General features: G+C 37.6%; 2 non-coding genes and 1 pseudogene across 2 annotated transcripts; all 3 read right to left on the bottom strand.

The window, feature by feature from the left end:
• Positions 1 to 4121: 4121 nt before the first annotated feature.
• On the bottom strand, positions 4122 to 4240 carry LOC111784539. The gene has a single exon (XR_002813559.1). It is a non-coding gene; the product is annotated as a 5S ribosomal RNA (ribosomal RNA).
• A 225-nt stretch (positions 4241 to 4465) lies between these two features.
• Positions 4466 to 4584, bottom strand: LOC111784538. Its single transcript, XR_002813558.1, has one exon. It is a non-coding gene; the product is annotated as a 5S ribosomal RNA (ribosomal RNA).
• Positions 4585 to 4800: 216 nt separating this feature from the next.
• LOC111784541 lies at positions 4801 to 4916 on the bottom strand (annotated as a pseudogene).
• Positions 4917 to 8973: the final 4057 nt, after the last annotated feature.

The following is an 8973-nucleotide window of genomic DNA, read 5'->3' as shown; positions in this document are numbered from 1 at the left end:
TTTGGTAACAAACCAGTAAACAAATCAAATAAAAAGTAAATCTAACTCCTAACGGAGATTTAATTAGATACTAACTGACAGCAATCTAAACAAATATGTGATCTTTAACAGTACTCTCAAAACCATATTAGCCCTAAGGAGCTAGTCTAGATAGTCTTGAAAATGAGAGTTCGAGATTTAACAGCCTAGATGTCCTAAGAACTTAATTAGCCTCCACGATGCTCAAGGAATCCTAAAAAAGCTTACTAGGCCTACTAGAAGTGTGAACGATATCACTAAAGTCTTTACCTCCTATTTTCTATAGTACGCCATTAGGCTATCAACGACCTAGGTTGAACTTGTAGCACCCCTAACAAGCAGTAGGTATACATGAGCTAGTATCGTCAAGGTGACTAGGTACCATCATGTGAAAATGCCTAGGGGTTTTCTAAACCCATCTTGAGAGGGAATGAGAGACCACACATGCAGACTCAGTACTTTCACACACGAGGTTTCTCCCCCAAACTTTCTAAATTTATTGTTCCTGTGGAAGGATCTCCAGTTAACCTTACACATAAATATTTCGATAGATGATGTCATATTGTTCTATGATATATGACGAGGTCGCACCTCCATCCAGGATACCAGTCATTCACTTACAAGACAATTATATTTAGAAAATCTACCTAAAAATCTGCAGAGAATCTGATAACAAACCAGTAAACAAATCAAAACAAAATCTAATCTAATCAAAACTAAATCAAATCAAAAACTAAATCTAACTCATAACTCTAACAGAGATTTAGTTAGATACTATTGACAGCAATCTAAACAAATACGTGATCTTTAACAATTGCTGCTAATTCTAGTTTTGACATGCAAGTCTATTACCCAAATCTCTCTTGTATGTGCAATTTGTGATCAATGTGGCCCTCCATGCCACACTAAGTATGTGTTCATCCTGACTAAGAAGTACCCTTCGTGCTTCTTCTTACTCTGGAATAGGGGTGTTTCTCCTTTTATGGCGTTTTTCTGTTGTCTAATTTCTTCTATGGCTGCTTCTTAGACTAGGAGGAGTTTCTATTTAACCTCATCTTTTGCCTCGAGAGGACCTACTACACTTTTTGTTTTTTTAATCTTCTAATGGTGCATGGTGGCATAGTCACCGGATGTACGGACCGCCACCAGCCCTTGGATGTCCTCCCTTCAACCCGTAATAAAATGAAAGATATTCTTCTTTTTTGTATCAATTAGTTTTAACGTGAACTGGTATAACCTAGTGAACTCGGGGCATACTCTTCCAATGTTTTACTTTCGTGTTTGAGGCTTAGGAACTCCTCCTAGTTTTGGTGCATGGCACAAAAAACGTGCATCTGCCCTTTAACTTATAAGTGGCATAGTGAACCTTGTAGATTTTCATGCAGTAAATGTATTGAAAGGTTGTTTCTATTGCTTCTAGCTATGCCTCACTACCACGAGATCTACCTTGTCTCTATCAAACGTTGGTGAATCGAACTTCTTAAAGTCTCTTAAGAACCATGACTCTTTCGTGGTCCCTTGAAATTCACTGGGAGAATGTGATACTTGGTTAAGCATGCACTACCCTGCTTGTTGAGTTTCCATCATCATCCTCATGAAGGACTACAAGGCCTCCAAAGTGAATGTGATAGTTGGCTAGACTGAAGGTGCAGCCGGATTGGGAATAGGCTTTTATTGGGTCTGTATCTCTGTGTTTTCTGTGTTTTGTACTTAGTTCTAGGGAATCTCTACCTCAATGAAATTTTCAGAGGCTTACCTTCTACCTCTTCCTCTTCCTTTGATGATCCCAGTAGTTGGTGCCCTTCTTCTTAACACCATGATCTATCCGGAAAGAAAATTTAGGATTATTTTTAAGTACCTCAAATGTCATCATAGGTCTAACTTGAACAAGTAGCCCTAAAATAGTTAAACCAAAGTCCTTAAAATTTAAGATAATACTTAAACTTATATTAACCTACTAAAGTACTTATTGGCATACTTACCTAGTCGTGGTAGGGCATGTCTGATACCAATCTATCACGATCCATTTTTTGAGTTGTTTACTGCACGAATGATGACGTAGGTTGACTCGAGGAAGTAAAAACATAGTAATTTTTTTTTTTTTTATCTTTTTAAAACAAAGACTCAACAAATTTAAAACATATAAATAAACACAAATACACACATATACAAAAAGATACAAAACCATTGGAGAATATCAGACCTTAGGTTGTCTCTCTATGGCATCAGCTTCATATCTACTTAGGTTGTCTCTCTATGGCATCAGCTTCATATCTACTCTCGTCCTTGATTAGTCTGTAGTCATTACTTGAAAAATAGATAAAATTTAGAATGCATATAAAACTCAATTAAGTAGCCTAATTTTAGGCTCTTAATATCGTCCATGGCTAATGCTAGGGTATCATACTCTCAACCAAACCATAAGTCATAAGCATGAGTTTATTCGGAAGACATTGGTCCTAAAGTTCTAAATTATAGATTCTAAGTTCTTAAAACATGGTATGCTCTCATGTGTTTAGGAAGAGTAGATCCCATCAAATTGTAAGTTCTACCGAGAAAAGTAATCCAATAAAATAAAATGTGACTAAGAAATTGAGCTGTATAACATAATATAAGATAGAGTTTCATATTACTCCAGGTTAAGCCATATTTTAAGTTTGGAGTATAATAACATTAAAATATATAGAGAAAATCTAATACTTTGCACCATTTTGTAGGTTCTCATTTAGATTGAGTGACTAGTCCATAAATATTGTGCTGAATCTTAACAAATTTAGATAAAAAAAATGAAAAGGGAATTTGATGTTATTGCTTGTGATGACATATAAGTACATTAGTAGTANAAAAAAAAAAAAAAAAAAAAAAAAAAAAAAAAAAAAAAAAAAAAATCCTACATAGTATATATTATTCGTTATGTATACTATAATTTCAAAACTACCGTCTATATAATAATGTACCACGAAATAAAATAAAAGGAGAGAAATAAATATTGATAAAATTCGCCCCTCCTACTTGCATCTTACTTTGCTCTAAGAGGGTACTCGATTGCGAATTGCATTTAAGCCAAGAAATCAAACCTGTACAGCAGAGAGTAAACATATCGGACAACATATATTCCTCGATACAACCTTGTTTTTGCAGTATGAGTACTCGTTTTCATACATTTTTCCACGATCTATAACATCGTGGTTACGAGCAAACAAAAATTTCAGTGCATCGAGACTTTTAATGCTCTCAATATTATCTTAGAGTTAAGTTGAAACTTTAAAACGTCGTAACTTTGACCTTGATTAATCAAATTAGATGATTTTTTATTTTTAATTTTAAGTAACTTTTTGAGATCTACACGCTGGCAAGATGCAGAAGGCGGCTTGCCAAAGCTTTCATAAAAAAAATATGGCCGTTTTGACCTTAAATTTTACTTACACAATTTTTTTTTTTGTTCTTTTTGTACGTATATGAATCCACCAATAACATATTGACATGGATGCACGTCAGCACTCAAAATGGCTAGCGGGGCCATGGAAGTATAACTGTCCATTTAATCCACGAGCAATCACCATTTACATAAAGAATCATAAAAGAGGTTTGGAGGGATCTAGTGCATTACTGCTGGTATGATCCATCTGGCATGCAATGCGCACAAACTGTATTTAACGCATGCGGGGCGGCATGATCGAGGAGACGGTGGGTGCACGCACGTGCTCAGAACGGCCGGCGCGGACACGTCGGGGAGAAGAAACACGATGGGCATGAGCGTGCAAACGGGAGCGGTTGCCATTTGTAAAGAAAGAGGACATCCCAAGTGGTCACCCAACTTGGTACTACTCTTACCCAAGCACACTTAACTGTGAAGTTCTGATAGGATCCANCGCACCCGACATGCCATGCGCACAAATTACATTTAACGCATGCGGGGCGGCATGATCGAGGCGCGGTGGGTGCATCTACGTGCTCGGAACGGCTGGCGGGGCCCGCGCAGACACGTCGGGGAGAAGAAACGGGATGGGCAAGAGCGTGCGAGCGGGGGCGGTTGCCATTTGTAAAGAAAGGAAGAAAAGAACGGGGAGAAATTGAAATAACGAGTAAAAGAAATAAAAAAAGGGGTGCAACACGAGGACTTCCCAAGTGGTCACCCAACTTAGTACTACTCTCGCCTAAGCACGCTTGACTGCAGAGTTCAGATGGGATCTGGTGCATTAGTGTTGGTATGATCGCACCCGGCATGCAATGCGCACAAATTGCATTTAACGCATGCGGGGCGGCATGATCGAGGCGACGGTGGGTGCATCTATGTGCTCGAAATGGCCGGCGGGGCCCGCACAGACACGTCGGAGAGAAGAAATGCGATGGGCGTGAGCGTGCGAGCGGGGGTGGTTGCCATTTGTAAAGAAAGGAAGAAAAAAACGAGGAGAAATTGAAATAACGAGTAAAAGAAATAAAAAATGGGGTGCAACACGAGGACTTCCCAAGTGGTCACCCAACTTAGTACTACTATCGCCTAAGCACGCTTGACTGTGGAGTTCTGATGGGATCCGGTGCATTAGTGCTAGTATGATCGCACCCGACATGCAATGCGCACAAATTTCATTTAACGCATGCGGGGCAGCATGATCGAGGCGACGGTGGGTGCACGCACGTGCTAGGAACGACCGGCGCGGATACGTCGGGGAGAAGAAAAGCAATTAGCGTGAGCGTGCGAGTGGGGGCGATTGCCATTTGTAAAGAAAGTTAGAAAAGAACGGGAAGAAATTGAAATAACGAGTAAAACAAATAAAAAAAATGGTGCAACATGAGGACTTCCCAAGTGGTCACCGAACTTAGTACTACTCTCTCCCAAGCACGCTTGACTGCAGAGTTCTGATGGGATCTAGTGCATTAGTCATATGATCGCACCCGACATGCAATGCGCACAAATTGCATTTAACGCATGCAGGGCGGCATGATCGAGGCGATGGTGGGTGGTTGTCATTTGTAAAGAAAGGAAGAAAAGAACGGGGAGAAATTGAAATAACCAGTAAAAGAAATAAAAAAAAGGGGTGCAACACGAGAACTTCCCAAGTGGTCACCCAACTTTGTACTACTCTCGCCCAAACACGCTTAACTGCGTAGTTTTGATGGGTTTGAGATCTTCCCTGGTGGAACCAACCATAAAAATAGGGTTTGAGATTTTCCCTTGTTGGAACCAACCATACAATTAGAGTTTGAGATCTTCCCTTGTTGGAACCAACCATACAATTAGGGTTTGAGATCTTCCCTTGTTGGAACCATAAAATTAGAGTTTGAGATCTTCCCTTGTTGGAACCAACCATAAAGTTAGGATTTGAGATCTTCCTTTGTTGGAACCAACCATACAATTAGGGTTTGAGATCTTCCCTTGTTGGAACCAACCATAAAATTAGGGTTTAGATCTTCCCTTGTTGGAACCAACTATACAATTAGGGTTTGAGATCTTCCCTTGTTGGAACCAACCATAAAATTAGGGTTTGAGATCTTCCCTTGTTGGAACCAACCATACAACGATCTTTCCCCATTGGAACCAACCATAAAATTAGGGTTTGAGATCTTTCCTCGGAACCATAAAATTAGGGTTTGAGATCTTCCCTGTTTGAACCAACCATAAATGAGGGTTTGGGCTCTTTCCCGGTTGGAACCAACCATAAAATTAGGGTTTGAGATCTTCCCTTGTTGGAACCAATCATAGAATTATGGTTTGAGATCTTCCTTTGTTGGAACTAAGGTGTGAGATCTTTCCTGATTGGAACCAACCATAAAATTAGGGTTTGAGATTTTTCCCATAAAATTAGGGTTTGAGATCTTTCCTATAAAATTAGGGTTTGAGATCTTCCCCATAAAATTAGTGTTTGAGATCTTCCCGTTGGAACCAACCATAAAATGAGGATTTGAGATCTTTCCCGGTTGGAACCAACCATAAAATGAGGGTTTGAGATCTTTCGAGAACCAACCATAAAATTAGGATTCCAGATCTTTCCCCTTGTAACCAACCATAAAATTAGAATTTGAGGTCTTTTCCCTGTTGGATCCATAAAATTAGGGTTTGAGATCTTTCCCTGTTGGAACCATAAAATTACGGTATGAGATCTTTCCCTATTGGAACCATAAAATTTGTTGGAACCATANAAAATTAGAGTTTGAGATCTTTCCCGGTTGGAACCAACCATAAAATTGGAGTTTGAGATCCTTCCCGATTGGAACCAACCATAANGGAACCATAGAATTAGGGTTTGTGATCTATCCCTGTTGGAACCATAGAATTAGGGTTTGTGATCTTTCCCGGTTGGAACCATAAAATTACCTTATGAGATCTTTCCCTGTTGGAACCATAAAATTAGGGTTTGTGATCATTCCCGGTTGGAACCATAAAATTAGGGTTTATGATCAACCATAAAATTAGGGTTTGAGATCTTTCCGTGTTGGAACCATAAAATTTGTTGGAACCATAAAATTAGGGTTTGAGATCTTTCCTTGTTGGAACCATAAAATTAGGGTTGGTGATCTTTCCCTTTTAGAACCATAGAATTAGGGTTTGTGATCTTTCCCTTTTGGAACCATAAAATTAGGGTTTGTGATCTTTCCCTGTTGGAACCATAAAATTAGGGTTTGAGAACTTTCCCAGTTCCATAAGGTTTGTNCAGTTGGAACCAACCATAAAATTTGGGTTTGAGATCTTTCCCGGTTGTTACCAACCATAAAGTTAGGGTTTGAGATCTTTCCCAGTTGGAATCAACCATAAAATTATGGTTTGAGATCTTCCCGGTTGAAACCAACAATAAAATTAGGGTTTGAGATCTTTCCGAGTTGGAACCAAGGTTTGAGATCTTTCCCTATTGGAATCAACCATAAAATTAGGGTTGAGATCTTTCCCAAGGTTTGAGATCTTTCCCATAAACTTAGGGTTTGAAATCTTTCCATAAACTTAAGGTTTGAGATCTTTCCCATAAAATTAGGGTNCAGTTCCATAAGGTTTGTGATCTTTCCCTGTTGGAACCATAGAATTAGGGTTTGTGATCTTTCCCTGTTGGAACCATAAAATTACCTTATGAGATCTTTCCATGTTGGAACCATAAAATTAGGGTTTATGATCAACCATAAAATTTGTTGGAACCATAAAATTAGGGTTTATGATCAACCATAAAATTTGTTGGAACCATAAAATTAGGGTTTGAGATCTTTCCTTGTTGGAACCATAAAATTAGGGTTGGTGATCTTTCCCTTTTGGAACCATAAAATTAGGGTTTGTGATCTTTCCCTGTTGCAACCATAAAATTAGGGTTTGAGATCTTTCCCTGTTGGAACCATAGAATTAGGGTTTGTGATCTTTCCCTGTTGGAACCATAAAATTAGGGTTTGAGATCTTTCCCCGTTGAAAGTATAGGGTTTGAGATCTTTCCCTGATGAAACCATAGGATTTGTAATCTTTCCGTGTTGGAACCATTCCATATCTAATAAAATGATGATTTGAGATTTAATACCACACTAATATACCAAAACAATCAATACAATATGACAAAACATAACTCATACGGGTATACATTTGTCTAACAAAGCAATAAATCTAATACCACACCAATATGCCAAAACAATCAATTTTGAAAAATCATAAAATTAGGGTTTGTGATCTTTCCCTGTTGGAACCATAAGATTAGGGTTTGTGATCTTTCCTGGTTGGAACCATAAAATTAGGGTTTATTATCAACCATAAAATTAGGGTTTGAGATCTTTCCGTGTTGGAACCATAAAATTTGTTGGAACCATAAAATTAGGGTTTGAGATCTTTCCTTGTTGGAACCATAAAATTAGGGTTTATGATCAACCATAAAATTTGTTGGAACCATAAAATTAGGGTTTGAGATCTTTCCTTGTTGGAACCATAAAATTAGGGTTTATGATCAACCATAAAATTTGTTGGAACCATAAAATTAGGGTTTGAGATCTTTCCTTGTTGGAACCATAAAATTAGGGTTGGTGATCTTTCCCTTTTGGAACCATAAAATTAGGGTTTGTGATCTTTCCCGGTTGGAACCATAAAATTAGGGTTTGTGATCAACTATAAAATTAGGGTTTGAGATCTTTCCCTGTTGGAACCATAAAATTACGGTATGAGATCTTTCCCTGTTGGAACCATAAAATTAGGGTTTGAGATCTTTCCCCGTTGAAAGTATAGGGTTTGAGATCTTTCCCTGATGAAACCATAGGATTTGTAATCTTTCCGTGTTGGAACCATTCCATATCTAATAAAATGATGATTTGAGATTTAATACCACACTAATATACCAAAACAATCAATACAATATGACAAAACATAACTCATACTGGTATACATTTGTCTAACAAAGCAATAAATCTAATACCACACCAATATGCCAAAACAATCCATTTTGAAAAATCAAAATTGTATAAATCACATATATGATTTTAAATAAATTATCCACCATACAACTTTTAATTCAAAATAAAAATAATAGGGTCTAATATAATCGAAGGGAATGAACTCTTCATTAGGGTTTGAGATCATTTCCTGTTGGAACCATAAAATTAGGGTTTAAGATCTAATACCACACGAATATGCCAAAACAATCAATACAATACGCCAAAACATAACTCATAAGGGTATACATTTGTCTAACAAAGCAATAAATCTAATACCACACCAATATGCCAAAACAATCAATTTTGAAAAATCAAAATTGCATATATCACATCTATGATTTTAAATAAATTATCCACCATACCACTTTTAATTCAAAATAAAAGTAATGGACTCTAATACAATTGACGGGAATGAACTCTTCATTAGGATTTGAGAACTTTCCCTCTTGGAACCATAAAATTAGGGTTTGAGATCTGGTTTGAGAACTTTCCCTCTTGGAACCATAAAATTAGGGTTTGAGATCTTTCCCTTTGTAACCATAAAATTAGGGTTTGAGATCTTTC

The sequence above is a fragment of the Cucurbita pepo genome, unplaced genomic scaffold (genome assembly GCF_002806865.2).
Source record: "Cucurbita pepo subsp. pepo cultivar mu-cu-16 unplaced genomic scaffold, ASM280686v2 Cp4.1_scaffold000226, whole genome shotgun sequence".
Classification (NCBI taxonomy): domain Eukaryota; kingdom Viridiplantae; phylum Streptophyta; class Magnoliopsida; order Cucurbitales; family Cucurbitaceae; genus Cucurbita; species Cucurbita pepo.
The sequence above is the reverse complement of the archived record's forward strand: the minus strand, read 5'-3'. Positions and strand labels throughout refer to the sequence as shown.